Consider the following 14,793-nt stretch of genomic DNA (forward strand, 5'->3'; position numbering starts at 1 on the left):
TCATTGTTGCAGCCACTGTGTCAATCCACCTCTTTGAGGGTCTTCCTCTTTTCCACTGAACCTGTACTCTGCAAACATGATGTCCTTCTCCAGGGACTGATCCCTCCTGACAACCTGTCCAAACTATGGAAGATGCAGTCTCGCCGTCCTTGCTTCTAAGGAGCATTCTGGTTGTACTTCTTGCAAGAAAGATTTGTTCGTTCTTTTGGCAGTCCATGGTATATTCAATATTCTTCTCAACACCACAATTCAAAGGTGTCAATTCTTCTTCAGTCTTCCTTATTCATTGTCTAGCTTTCACACGCATATGATGCCATTGAAAATACCATGGCTTGGGTCAGGCACACTTTAGTCTTCAAGGTGACATCTTTGCTCTTCAACACTTTGAAGAGGTCCTTTGCAGCAGATTTACCCAATGGAATGCGTCTTTGGATTTCTCGACTGCTTCTTCCATGGCTGTTGATTTTGGATCCTAGTCAAATGAAATCCTTGACAACTTCAATCTTTTCTCCTTTTATTGTGATTTTGCTCATTGGTCCACTTGTGAGAATTTCTGTTTTTTTTTATATTGAGATGCAATCCATACTGAAGGCTGTGGTCTTTGATCTTGATTAGTAAGTGCTTCAAGTCCTCTTCACTTTTAGCAAGCAAGGTTGTGTCATCTGCATAACGCAGGTTGTTAATGAGTCTTTCTCCAATCCTAATGGTCCATTCTTCTTCATATAGGCCAGCTTCTTGTATTATTTGCTCAGCATACAAATTGAATGGGTATGGTGAAAGAATACAATCCTGACGCACACTTTTCCTGATTTTAAACCAATCAGTATCCCCTTGTTCTGTCCGTACAACTGCCTCTTGATCTATGTAAAGGTTCCTCATGAGCACAATTAAGTGTTCTGGAATTTTCATCCTTCACAATGTTATCCATAATTTGTTATGATCCACACAGTCGAATGCCTTTGCATAGTCAATAAACAGAGGTAAACATCCTTCTGCTATTCTCTGCTTTCAGCCAGGATCCATCTGACATCAGCAATGATATCCCTGGTTCCACGTCCTCTTCTGAAACCTGCCTGAATTTCTGACAGTTCCGTGTCGGTACACTGCTGCAGCCATTTTTGAATGATCTTCGGCAAAATTTTGCTTGCATGTGATATTAATGATATTGTTCTATAATTTCCACATTTGGTTGGATCATCTTTCTTGGGAATAGGCATAAATATGGATCTCTTCCAGTCAGTTGCCCAGGAAGTTGTCTTCCATATTTCTTGACATAGATGAGTGAGCACCTCCAGGGCTGCATATGTTTGTTGAAATATCTCAATTGATATTCCCTCAATTCCTGGAGCCTTGTTTTCCGCCAATGCCTTCAGAGCAGCTTGGACTTCTTGTTTCAGTACCATCGGTTCCTGATCATATGCCACCTCTTGAAATGGTTGAACATCGACTAATTCTTTTTGGTATAATGACTCTGTGTATTCCTTCAATCTTCTTTTGATGCTTCCTGTGTCTTTTAATATTTTCCCCATGGAATCCTTCATATTGCAACTCGAGGCTTGAATTTTTTCTTCAGTTCTTTCAGCTTGAGAAACGCCGAACATGTTCTTCCCTTTGGGTTTTCCATCTCCAGCTCTTTGTACATGTCATAATATTTTACTTTGTCTTCTCGAGAAGCCCTTTGAAATCTTCTGGTCAGTTCTTTTACTTCATCAATTCTTCCTTTTGCTTTAGCTGCTCGACGTTTGAGAGCAAGTTTCAGAGTCTCGTCTGACATCCGTCTTGGTCTTTTCTTTCTTTCCTGTCTTTTCAATGACTTCTTGCCTTCTTCATGGATGATGTCCTTGATGTCATTCCACAACTCGTCTGGTCTTTGGTCACTAGTGTTGAATGTGTCAAATCTGTTCTTCAGATGGTTTCTAAATTCAGGTGGGATATTGTAGGTCATATTTTGGCTCTCGTGGACTTGCTCTGATTTTCTTCATTTTCAGATTGAACTTGCATATCAGCAATTGATGGTCTGTTCCACAGTTGGCCCCTGGCCTTGTTCTGACTGATGATATTGAGCTTTACCATTCTCTCTCTCCACAGATGTAGTCAATTTGATTTCTGTGTGTTCCATCTGGTGAGGTCCGTTTATGTTGCTGAAAGAAGGTATTTGCAATGAAGAAGTCGTTGGTTTTGCAAAATTCTATCATTGGATCTACGGCATTGTTTCTATCACCAAGGGTATATTTTCCAACTAATGATCCTTCTTCTTTGTTTCCAACTTTCGCATTACAGTCTCCAGTAATTATCAATGAATCTTGATTGCATGTTCGATCACTTTCAGACTGTAGCAGCTGATAAAAATCTTCTATTTCTTCATCTTCGGCCTTAGTGTTTGGTGTGTAAATTTGAATAATAGTCGTATTAATTGGTCTTCCTTTTTAAAAAAGCGTATGGATATTATCCTATCACTAACAGCGTTGTACTTCAGGATAGATTTTGAAATGTTCTTTTTGACGATGAAGGCAACAACATTCCTCTTCAACTTGTCATTCCCAGCACAGTAGGCTGTATGATTGTCTGATTCAAAATGGCCAATAGCAGTCCATTTCAGCTCACTAATGCCTAGGATATCAATGTTTATACATTCCATTCCATTTTTGACAATTTCCAATTTTCCTGGATTCATACTTCGTACATTCTAAGTTCCGATTGTTAATGTGTGTTTGCAGCAGTTTCTTCTCATTTTGAGTCGTGCCACATCAGCAGATGAAGGTCCCTCAAACTTTACTGTGTCCACGTCATTAAGGTGGACTCTACTTTGAAGAGGCAGCTCTTCCCCAGTCATCTTTTGAGTGCCTTCCAATCTGGGGGGCTCATCTTCCAGCGCTATATCAGATGATGTTCCACTGCTATTCATAAGGTTTTCACTGGCTGATGCTTCTCAGAAGTAGACTGCCAGGTTCTTCTTCCTAGTCTGTTTTAGACTGCAAGCTCAGCTGAAACCTGTCCTCCATGGGTGACCCTGCTTGTATCTGGATACTGGTGGCATAGCTTCCAGCATCACAGCAACACGCAAGCCCCCACTGTACGACAAACTGACAGACATATGGAGGCCATGAAGATTACAGCAAGAAAACCTACGGAGAAAGAGAATAGTGTATCAGTTCCTCTGGTCTTAAACCCTGTTGATTTTTCTCCAAAAGTAAACACACAATAATAGGGTACGTTCTGAAATGAACAAAAAGACCATTTCTTATGATGGACTAGATTACTTCTTGATAAGCCTTGAAATTCTATATTAAAAATGAATAAAAGTCATGAAGCTAAATCAAAAAAATAAATAAAACCCTACGGAGCAGTTCAACTCCGTAGTACGTGGAATCGCCATGAGCCAGAATCGGCTGAATGGTAACCAACGACAACACAAATGCATCCGTTCGTGAGGGATGAGAAAACAACAACACTAGCCTTTCAGCACAGATTATTTGAGAAGAACTGCATTAAACAAGGTTTCCTCAATGAGATGATGTGTTCATTGAGTCGTGGGGGAAGAACGGAGGTAATTCAGGTAAAGGACTGGAGAAAAGAAGAGAGGGAGGACATTCCAGGCAAGGGGATCCTTCCCTGACCCATGGGAACCATGGGGACATATAAACTATTGAAGCACTTACTGATGAAGATCAACGACTACTGCCTTCAGTGTGGACTATACCTCAACATAAAGAAAACAAAAGTCCTCACAAGTGAACCAATAAGCAATATCATGATACACGGAGAAAATATTGAAGTATTCCACTGAAAATTTGTGCCTGGGATTATTTGGAAAGTTATAGATCTCCACACCATGGGGAAAAAATGAAGAAAATAATTACTGAATATTCGCACTAGTTGTGAATCTGTGAAGCAAACCTTCAGTCCTTTTACAAATCCTGTGACTGTGGTGCAATTTCAAGGAAACCCAGAAGAGGGCGCTGCTTCCTTCAGATTCTATTCACATTTGCGTTGGCTTGGTGGTTTGACACGCCTATCTTCTTTGTAGCCTGAAGGGAAATGCAGAGGGCAAAGGGACTCTTAGCTTCTGAATGGAGAGTTTCTATAAGATCTCACTAGTGTCTGGCCTATTGGATTTGGTATAGCCAGGGAATAAGGATCATTTTCTTCTTTTCTTCTACCTCTCAACCAACATGCTGTCCTCCATCTCAATTCTTGCCATCTTCTTACTATTTGGTAAGTAACATTTAAATTTTCCTACACTCATGTTAGCCTTTGGCTTCCTTCCCTAACTGAAAACTTTTTCTGTATAGCTCTCCTTTCAATCTAATGAAGTAATTATTTTTTAGGAGGGACCAGTGGAGACTCAGTGACCCAGACAGAAGGCCCAGTTACGCTCTCCGAGGGGGCACATATGATCCTGAACTGCACTTACCAGAGCAGCTATACACCAAGTCTTTTCTGGTATGTCCAATATCTCAACAAAGCTCCTCAACTCTTGCTGAAGAGCTCAACAGAAACAGAGAATCAAGGTTTTCAGGCCAATCTTGTTAAGAGAGAGAACTCCTTTCACCTGCAGAAACGCTCACTCCAAATATCAGACTCAGCCCTCTACTACTGTGCCATGAGAGACACAGTGAGAAGAACTGCAGGGGGAGCTGAGCACAAACCCTGAGCACAGCAGGAGCCTGGTACAATCACTCTGAGAAACTGCGATGGCCCAGCAAGCCTACTAGGTATTTACCTAAGAGAAGTGAAAAGAGAAGCCTACAAATGACCAGTACAAAAATGTTTCTATTAGCCTCATTCATGTGTGACACATACTAGAAACAACCTAAATGTCCATCAATGTGAGATTGCATAAGCAATTATGGTAATGCATACAATGAGATTATTTAGCAATAAAAAGGAATGAATTACTGATGCTGTTATTAGGTGTCATCCAGTTGGTTCTGACTCATAGCGACCCCATGTGCAATAGAATGAAACACTGCCCGGTCTTTCACTGTCCTCACAATCACTGTTATACTTGAGCCCATTGTTTCAGCCACTGTGTCAATCCATCTCAGTGAGGGTCTTGCTCTTTTTTCCTGACCCTCAGCCTTACCAAGCATGATGTCCTTCTCCAGAGACTAGTCCCTTCTCATAACGGTTCCAAAGTAAGTGAGACGAAGTGTTGCCATCCTTGCTTCTAAGGAGGTTTTGTCTGTATTTCTTCTGAGACAGATTTGTTCATTCTTCTAGAAGTCCATGGTACATTCAACATTCCTCGCTGACATCATAATTCAAATGCATCTATTCTTGTGTCTCTCTTATTCATTGCCTGGCTTTCGTATGCATGTGAGGAGATTGAAAACACCATGGCTTGGGTCAGGCACACCCTAGTCCTTAAAATGACATCTTAGCTTTATCACATTTTAGAAAGGTCTTTGCAGCAATTTGCCCAATGCAATGTGACCTTTGATTTCTTTACTGCTACTTCCATGGATATTGATTGTGGATCCGAGCAAAAGGAAGTCCTTTACAACTTCAGTATTTTCTCTGTGTATCTTGATATTGCTTATTGGTCCAGTCGTGACGATTTTTGTTTTCTTTATGTTGAGGTGTAGTCCATGCTGAAGGCTGTAGCCACTGATCTTCATCAGTAACTGATCAGGACCTCTTCACTTTCAGCAAGCAAAGTTGTGTCATCTGCATATTGCAGGTTGTTAATGAGTCTTCCTCCAATCCTGATGTCCCGTCCTTCATATAGTCCAGTTTCTCAGATTATTTGCTCAGCACACGATTGAGCAAGCATGGTGAAAGGATGCAACACTGACACACACCTGTCTTGACTTTAAACCACACAGTGTCCTCTTGTTCTGTTTGAACAGCTGCTTCTTGGCCTATGTACAGGTTACTCAGGAGCAAAATTAAGTGTTCTGGAATTTCTAATGTTCGAATGTTATCCATAATTTGTTAAGATCCACACAGTCAAATATCTTTACATAGCCCATAAAACATAGATAAGCATCTTTCTGGTATCCTCTACTTTCAGCCATGATTCTTCCGACATCAGCAATGATATCCCTTGTTCCATGTACTCTTCTGAATCTCGCTTGAGTTCTTGGCAGTTCCCTGTCGATGTACTGCTGCAACTACTTTTGAATGATCTTCAGCAAAATTTTACTTGTGAGTGATATTAATGATATCGTTTGATAATTTCTGAATTCTGTTGGCTCCCCGTTCTTTGGAATGAATTTCTTCCAGTTGGTTAGCCAGGTAGCTGTCTTCCAAATTTCTTCACATAGATGAGTGAGTAACTCCACTGCTGCATCTGTTTGCTGAAGTATCTCAATTGGCATTCCATCAATTCCTGGAGACTTGTTTTTTGCCAGTGCCTTCAGGGCAGCTTGGACTTCTTCATTCAGTACCATTAGTTCTTGATCATATGCTAGGTACTGAAATGGTTGAAAGTCAACCAATTCTTTTTGGTACAGTGCCTCTACATATTCCTACAATCTTCTTTAGATGCTTCCTGCATTGTTTAATATTTTCCCCATAGAATCCTTCAAGATTGCAACTTGAGGCTTGAATATTTTCTTCAGCTCTTTCAACTCGAGAAGTGCTGAGCCTGTTCTTTCTTTTTGGTTTTCTAACTCCAGGCCTGTGCACATTTTGTCATAATACTTTACTTTGTCTTCCGGAGCCCCTCTTTGTTCAGCTCTTTTACGTCATCATCTCTTCTTTTGCTTTAGCTTCTCTATGTTCAAGAGCAAGTTTCAGAGTCTCTTCTGACATCCATTTTGGTCTTTTCTTTCTTTCCTGTCTTCTTAATGACCTCTTGTTTTCTTCATGTATGATGTCCTTGGTGTCATTCCACAACTGGTCTGGCCTTCGGTCATTAGTGTTGAATGGGTCCAATTTATTCTTGAGATGGTCTCTAAATTCAGGTGGGATATACTCCAGTTTGTACTCTAGCTCTCGTGGACTTGATGTCATTATCTTCGACTTCAACTTGCATATGAGCAACGGATGGTCTGTTCCACATTTAACCCCTGGCCTTGTTCTGACTGATGATATTGAGCTTCTCCATTGTCTCTTTCCACAGATGTAGTTGATTCGATTCCTATGTATTCCATCTGGTGAGGTCCAAGGGTATAGTCGCCGTTTATGTTGTTGAAGAAAGTTTATTTGAAATGAGGAAGTCATTGGCCTTGCAAAATTTTACCATGTGCTCTTTGGCATCATTTCTATCACCAAGGCCATATTTTCTAATACCGATCCTTCTTTGTTTCCAACTTTCTCATTTCAATCCCTAGTAATTATCGGTGCATCTTGATTGCAGGTTTGATCAATTTTAGAGTGCAAAGTTGATAAAAATCTTCAATTTCTTCATCTTTGGCCTTAGTCACTGGTGTGTAAATTTGAATAATAGTCATATTGATTTGTCTTCCTTGTAGGCGTATGTATGCTATCCTAACACTGATGGTGTTGTATTCAGGATAGGTCTTGAAATGTTCATTTTGAAGATGGATCCAGTGCCATTTCTGTTCAATTTGTCATTCCTGGAATAGTAGACCATGTGATTGTCCTATTCAAAACAGCCAATACTAGCCCCTTTCAGCTCACTAATGCATAGGATATCAATGTTTACATGTTCCGTTTCATTTTTGCCAATTTCTGATTTTCCTAGATTCATACTTAGTACATTCCATGTTTCCATCATTAATGGATGTTTTCGGCTATTTTACTCATTTTCAGTCGTGCCACATCATCAAATGAAGGTCCCGAAAGCTTTCTACGTCATCAAGGCCAACTCTACTTTGAGGAGGCAGCTCTTCCCATTCGTATTTTGAGTGCCTTCCAACCTGAGGGGCTCATCTTCTGGTACTGTGTTAGACAATGTTCCACTGCTATTCATAAGGTTTTCACTGGCAAAGTTTTTCAGAATTTGACTGCCAGGTCCTTCTTTCTGGTCTGTTTTAGTCTGGAAGCTCCACTGAAACCTGTCTACCAAGGGTGACCCTGCTAGTATTTGAAATACTGGTGGTGTAACTTCCAGTATCACAGCAACATGCAAGCCCCCACAGTATGACAAACTGACAGACACAACAATATGAATGGATCTCTAAACCTTATGTTGAAGAATAGAAGCCAGACCCCTCCCCAGAAAATACTGCATTGCATTTATTTGAAATTCAAGAACAGAGTAAACTAAACAATGGTGGTAAAAGTAAAAAGGTGTTTTCCTCTGGGAAGGAGGGTTTCACTGGAAAGGGTACAAGGGGACTTTGTAGGGTTATAGAAATGTTCTATATATTGTTTTGGGTAGTGGTTACACAGATGTAGAAATTTCCCAAAACTCATTGAAATGAACATTTAGGATCTGTGCATTTTATTGTAAGTAAAATATGCCTGAATAAAAATGAGCCAAAATAAAACTTAATAACCTATAATTAGTTAAATATGCACCTCCATAAATATGTTGCTATAGTTAGTTGTTGTCAAGTTGACTCTCACTCATGACAACTTTACACACAAGAGAACAAAACATTACCAGGTCCTGCATCATTCTGACAATTGCTGGCATGTTTGATACCATTGTTGTGGCATTTGGGCAAATCTATCTCATTGAGGGTCTCCCTTACCCTTGTTGGCCCTCTACTTCACCGAACAAGATGTCCTCCTTCAACGATTGCTCTTCCCTGATGAAGTATCCGAAGCAAGCAAGTCGGAAAATGTTCTTTTGTGATCCATAAGGTTTTCATCAGCTAATTTTCAGAAGTATATAACCAGGTCTTTCTTCCTGGTCTGTCCTAGTTTAGAAGCGTCACTGAAACCTGTCCCCCATGTGTGATCCTGCTGTATTTGGTCATCAGTGGCATAGCTTCCAGCATCATAGCAACATGAGAGCCACCAGTGTAACAAACGGACAGACGGGCTTGTAAGTGTAAAGCTAGATAAGTTTTCACAAATTAACCAGCATCCATGTGGAAAAACAGAACATTCGCCCAATGCCAGGCTACCTTCTACCTGCTCCCTGTCTCTACCACCCCAAGTAGGCACTATCTTGACGTCTAACAGAACAGATTCATTTTCTCTTTTTTGTACTTACAAATGGTATTGTTTAGCATGTACTCCTGTATTTGAATTTTTTCCACAAAATCTTACCTTTGTGAGATTTATTCATGTTATTATATGTGTAGCTATAGATCTTTATTCTCACAGCTGTGCAGTATTCCATTTTCTTTAATCATTTCATTTGTGTTTATTTGGCTTCTCAGAGGAGACTGAAGTCCAGCTAGTGTTTGTCGATTCCAAGTCTCAGGAGTCAGCGGGATTTGGAGTCGGCTGCATTTGCAGCGGCCACACCTGTTAAAGCTGTTCTGTAGCAATTAGAAAAGTACTAATAAATTTCTGCAACTTCGTAAACATAAAACTGGATAAATTACTTTTCTTAGTGTATATTTGATTTTATTTTGGCTCACTTTTTCATTGAGGTATAATTTGTCCTACACTGAAATGCATAGATTTTAGTTGTACTGTTCAATGAGTTTGAGAATTACACGCACCCATGCAAAAGAAAAAAAAAAAAAAACTGACCACTGATGGCATAGTGGTTAAGAGCTTGGCTGCTAACGAAAAGGTCAGCAGATCGAATCTACCAGCAGCTCCTTAGAAACCCCATGGGGCAGTTCTACTCTGTCCTACGGGGTTGCTATGAGTCAGAATCGACTCTTTGGCAATGGGTTTGGTTTTTTATGCAGGAAAACGATAAACAGAGCATTTGCTTTGCCTCAGAAAGTTCCCTTGTGCCCCTTTCCTGTCAAATCCCTCCTCCTAGTGGCAGCCACTTCCTGATACTTCTACCACTAGTTGAAGAATAAACATTCTATTTTCTCATAATACAACAAGGACTTTAAATGTCACTGAATTAATATATTCATTTAAGGGAAAGAAAGTATATAGACAATTAAAAGCCCATCAACTGAATCACAATCGTAAGTCAGCACATTGATGCCCAGTAAATCGGTTCACCACGTCAATGCAGCTGAAACAAAGCTCCTACAGTATTCCGAGCAAAGCCTTTGAGCCACAGCTGCTGCGGCAGTGAGCTGGTTGCAATCTTGAGCCATCTGCAATGCTTGTTATGGCTACATTTACCAAAAAAGGAAACAAGAATGCATGGTCTGGCAAGTTTGACTATGCTCCTTGTGCTTACAGTGCTCAGTATTTGATAACAAGATTTTTCTATCACAAACTTTCTGTTAATTGCAGTGGGACACCTGCAGGTGGATAAATTTTGCCAATTAGGAAATTACTCCGAAATGATTAAGCAGATAAGGAACTTCATCTGATGTAAATTTTCCTTGACTCCAATGCCTTAGGATAGAAGGAAAATTTTAAGATGATTGAGAGTGAATAGTTTTATCTTCCTGTCTGGAAGAAAAATCTGTGAGCGTATTTCACTTTAGATCTCAGCTGAAGCCAAGAAAGCATACAACCTATGAAAAGATGGATGACTGTTTGTTCTCAGTTGTCACCATAGTCCATAATAAATCACACTTTTTATGAGACTTACAAACCCATCTTAGATGCCTTGCCTGAATATGGCAAATGGTTGCATCATTACTGCCTTTCAATTTAGTTCATGTACATGTCCAGATATAATTGTTATCCAATTAAAGTACAGTGAGACCAAATAGGCAGGTCAGACTCTCACCACGTCTAGAAACCATGGCAAGAAACAGTCAAGCTGATACCAGGAAATTGTATTTCCTGCTCTGGTGCAGAAGTATCTTAAAACAAACAAACAAAACAAACAAACAAAAAGTCATATCTGTTGCCGTGGAGTCAATTCTGACTCATAGAGACCCTATAGGACAGAGTAGAACTGCCCCATACAGTTTCCAAGGAGCACCCAGTGGATTCGAACTGCCAACCTTTTGGTTAGCAGCCATATCATTTAACAACTACGCCACCAGTAAACTCACTAATTGTGCAGGTGCTCTTTCAGACACAGGCCAGGCATTGAGGCCTGACTGTGAGACAGCACATTTCACTCAGGGGAAGACTTGCCAGCATGCTCTTCTCATAGCCTCCATCTGACCTGGTAAGGATGGCCACAAACACAGGATTCAAGCTCCTCTCAGCTACCAAGTTCACTGGGAAAGGTAGGCTGTTGTTGTCTAATGAGCCTTGGGAGAGCAGGGTGATGGGCAGGGGAATTGCTGCCGTCAGTTTTGCATTCGTTCCTTACAACCTCATGGATGCTGCCAAGAGAATCAGACTAATTCTCTTCTTTTTCTTGCAGGATCCAGCATGGCCCAGAAAGTAACTCAAGCCCAACCTGGAATTTCTATGCTGGAGGAGGAGCCAATAACCTTGGATTGTGAATACGAAGCTAGTACTTCAAATTCTTACTTATTGTGGTACAAACAACCACCAAGTGAGGAAATGGTTTTCTTCATTTGTCAAAAGTCTTATAATGAGCTGAATGGAACAGAGGGCCCGTATTCTCTGAACTTCTAGAAAACAGCCAAATCCATCAGTCTCACAATCATAGCCTCATAGCTCGGGGTCTCGGCAGTGTATTTCTGCAGGAGCCCTACAGAAACCTGAGAACCCTGCATGATACATCCCCATGCTATGAACACCTGGGCAAGAGTCACAGTACAGACAGGAAGAGGCAGGGCTGTTTCTGCACAGATGGGGCCCTAGAGGGGAAACTTGACTTTAAGCAAAATGCTTCCTCTCTTGATCAGAGATGAGACCTAGAAGCAGCATTCATAAAAAAGGATCTTTATCTTCAGTTCCTTATCTTGAAGCAGATCATTTAGCAAAAGGTTGAAAAGTAAACTTTTGTTTTGTGGTGATTATATTAAAGTAGGGGAATTGACTTAGAGAGTTCGGAAACAATTGACCAAATCTACACCTGAATTGTTAGCTTATTCAGGCTTACTCAAGAAATATTTATGCATTGCTTACTAAGTCTAGGCCCTGTGTTAGATCAGAAATATTTCTGAAATCACAGCTCAATTAATTCAGTTTTTTCTGTGTCCCCATTGTTTTCTTTTTCATTATAATTCTGGGGCACAAAATGACATAACATAACCCGTGTACGCTATGTGATCTCTATACACTAGATCCTGCCCTTGCGTACAATTGGAAGGGGTCAAACTATCTGTTGATGTGTTTATTTTGTCTTTATCATTGCCATGACTTGCTCTGTATGTGTATATACCCATTGTTGTGGAGTCGATTCCAACTCACAGAGACTCTATAGGACAGAGTAGAACTGCCCCAAGGAGTTTCCAAGGAGTGCGTGGTAGATACATGTGCATGTGTGTATACATGCTCACATACACACACAGACGCACATACATAAATACAGGTAGTCCCCGACTTATGATGCGTTCAAGTTATATAAGGAACAGCACTTGTGACCATCCATTTTTGTTTTTGGTACATCTTGTCATTAGTACAGCTTCCTGAGAGGAAGTTATAGGGAAATGCATACACGGAATATGGAAAAAATTGCTGAGTTATATGAACACACTCCAAACATTTGACCAGGATAAAATGATGGAAGAGATAGGTGAAAATTCCTCCTTATGGCAACAATGCTGAATTTAGAACTTGATATTGCCAATGTAGAACAGCTTATAGATCATGAAGAAGGGGAATTGAAAGATCGGCACTAAGTGGATTTTGAAGAGGAAAGAAATGCTGAAGAAAGAAATAGTATAGAAGAGGAAGGAGAGTTGTCAAAAAATTTTACACTGAAATGATTAGCTGAGTTTTTTTTCTAAACTAAATCAGGGGTTTCAGTTGCTTGAAAACATGGACCCAAACACTGATCACTTTGCTAAAGTCAACAGGCAGATTCAGGAAAGCAGTGAGATGTTATGAAGAAAAAAAGAAAAGAGCAATGTAGACAACTCTCACTAATTTTCTGACTAGAAACTCCATCCCCATTCCCAGGGATAATACAGAATGGAGCTATTACTACAACTGACAAACTGCCAATGTAGCCAAGCTCTTCTTCATCATTGAGTAAATGTTTATGAGTTGTGTATTTTTTTATGTATTAAAAATATCTGTAGGCGGGACCAAGATGGCTGACTAGGTAGAAGCTACCTCGGATCCCTCTTGCAAAAAAGAATTGGGAAAACAAGTGAATCCATCACATACATGACAATCTGCGAACCCTGACCATCAAACACAGATCTTAAGAGTTGATCTGAGTGACAGAGACTGAGAACAAACAACCACAGGGAAGTAACAACTGCTTTCGGAGCCTGGATCCAGCATCCCTGTCAGAAAAACTTGGTGCAGGGCTTTGGACCGGATGCAGGGGAGCTGAGCACGGCATTCTGAGATGGCACAAACACGGGACAGAGCCTTAGCCCCCAGAAGTGACCTCGGGGGAAGCCCAGCCAGTGCACGCAGGCAGCACAGTGACGCGGCTGACAGGAGGAGAAGTCACCAGGAGGAGCGACTGATTTTGGAGCCTGGAGTGCGGCATCCTGGCCTGGGAATCTTGGTGCTGGGCTTTGGACTGGGAGCGGAGGAAGTGACCACGGCTTCTGAGACAGCACAAGCAAAGGACACGGGCCTGACCCTCCGGGGCTATCTCAACCCAAGGTACACACAGGCTACACACCCCTTGGGAATCTCAGATAAAACAGTCATCACCAAACAAGATAAGTAACTTTGTCTAATCTGATCCCTCCCCTCCCCTTCCCAGGCAGCTTCATTAACATTGGAATTTCCTGAGCCAGAGAGTGAAGTGCTCTGTGGTTTTTCTTTTTTTGCTCTTTTCCTAACCCATTCTCTGGGCCTGAGAAAACCAGCTACAAAAAACCCAGGGACCAAAATCCTTCCCTAATTGGACTAAAAATACAGAACCAGCTCCAACCGAGCATGTGAGATCCACAGTCTTGGGCTTTCATCCCTACAGGGAAGAAGGTGGCTATTATAATGCAAAGGCAACTCTGATAGTGATCTGACTGTAACTGTTTTAGCGGATTACCAGAAAGACAAATTCCCCAGGTCTGATATCTCTGCATATTCAACAGAGCCCTCACTGACCCACAACTGGGGAAATGAGGGCTGAAGCTCCCCCCAGACCACCTAGCCTCCTGCCTTAGGGGTCTACGGAGGGTGACACCTACCAATCTCTAGAGGTACTTGCATTGGATGCCTAAGGTACAGCTTCAGAGCCCACCCACCAAATTGCTTTAGGAATAGAGGCACACCTACCTCACTGGCACTTAGGGGAAGCCTGTCAGCATCCTGCCCCCCCCTGGAATGTGACCCGCTGCTGCTACTAGAATCTGGTGCACACAACTATCACCACTACTCCTCTAGGTGGATAGGTGACAATCTGCACCACAAGCTTGATGACCCCAAATCAGATTCTACTCAAGAATAGTGAACAGACTATTAGGCTTATGTATCTGGTAACAGCCCAAACCAGCTGGTAATAGGACATAAGTGATTCAAGGGCTACAACAATCAAGACAGCACTATCTAGTAGCCCATCTCTGTATATTGAAAGAAAACATGCCAAGATAAGACTCGGTGAGCAAATATAAAATAAATCATTACAATATCTTATACATGACTCGGAGACAGCACTCAATATCAAACCACGTAAAGAAGCAGACCATGATTGCTTCTACAACTCCCCAAATTAAAGAATCAAAATCTTTCCCAAACGAAGATACAATCCTGGATTTGCCAGATGCAGAATATAAAAAACTAATTTACAGAATGCTTCAAGACATCAGGGATGACCTCAGAAGTGAAATAAGGCAATCTACAGAA

Source organism: Loxodonta africana, chromosome 10 (genome assembly GCF_030014295.1).
Source record: "Loxodonta africana isolate mLoxAfr1 chromosome 10, mLoxAfr1.hap2, whole genome shotgun sequence".
Lineage (NCBI taxonomy): Eukaryota > Metazoa > Chordata > Mammalia > Proboscidea > Elephantidae > Loxodonta > Loxodonta africana.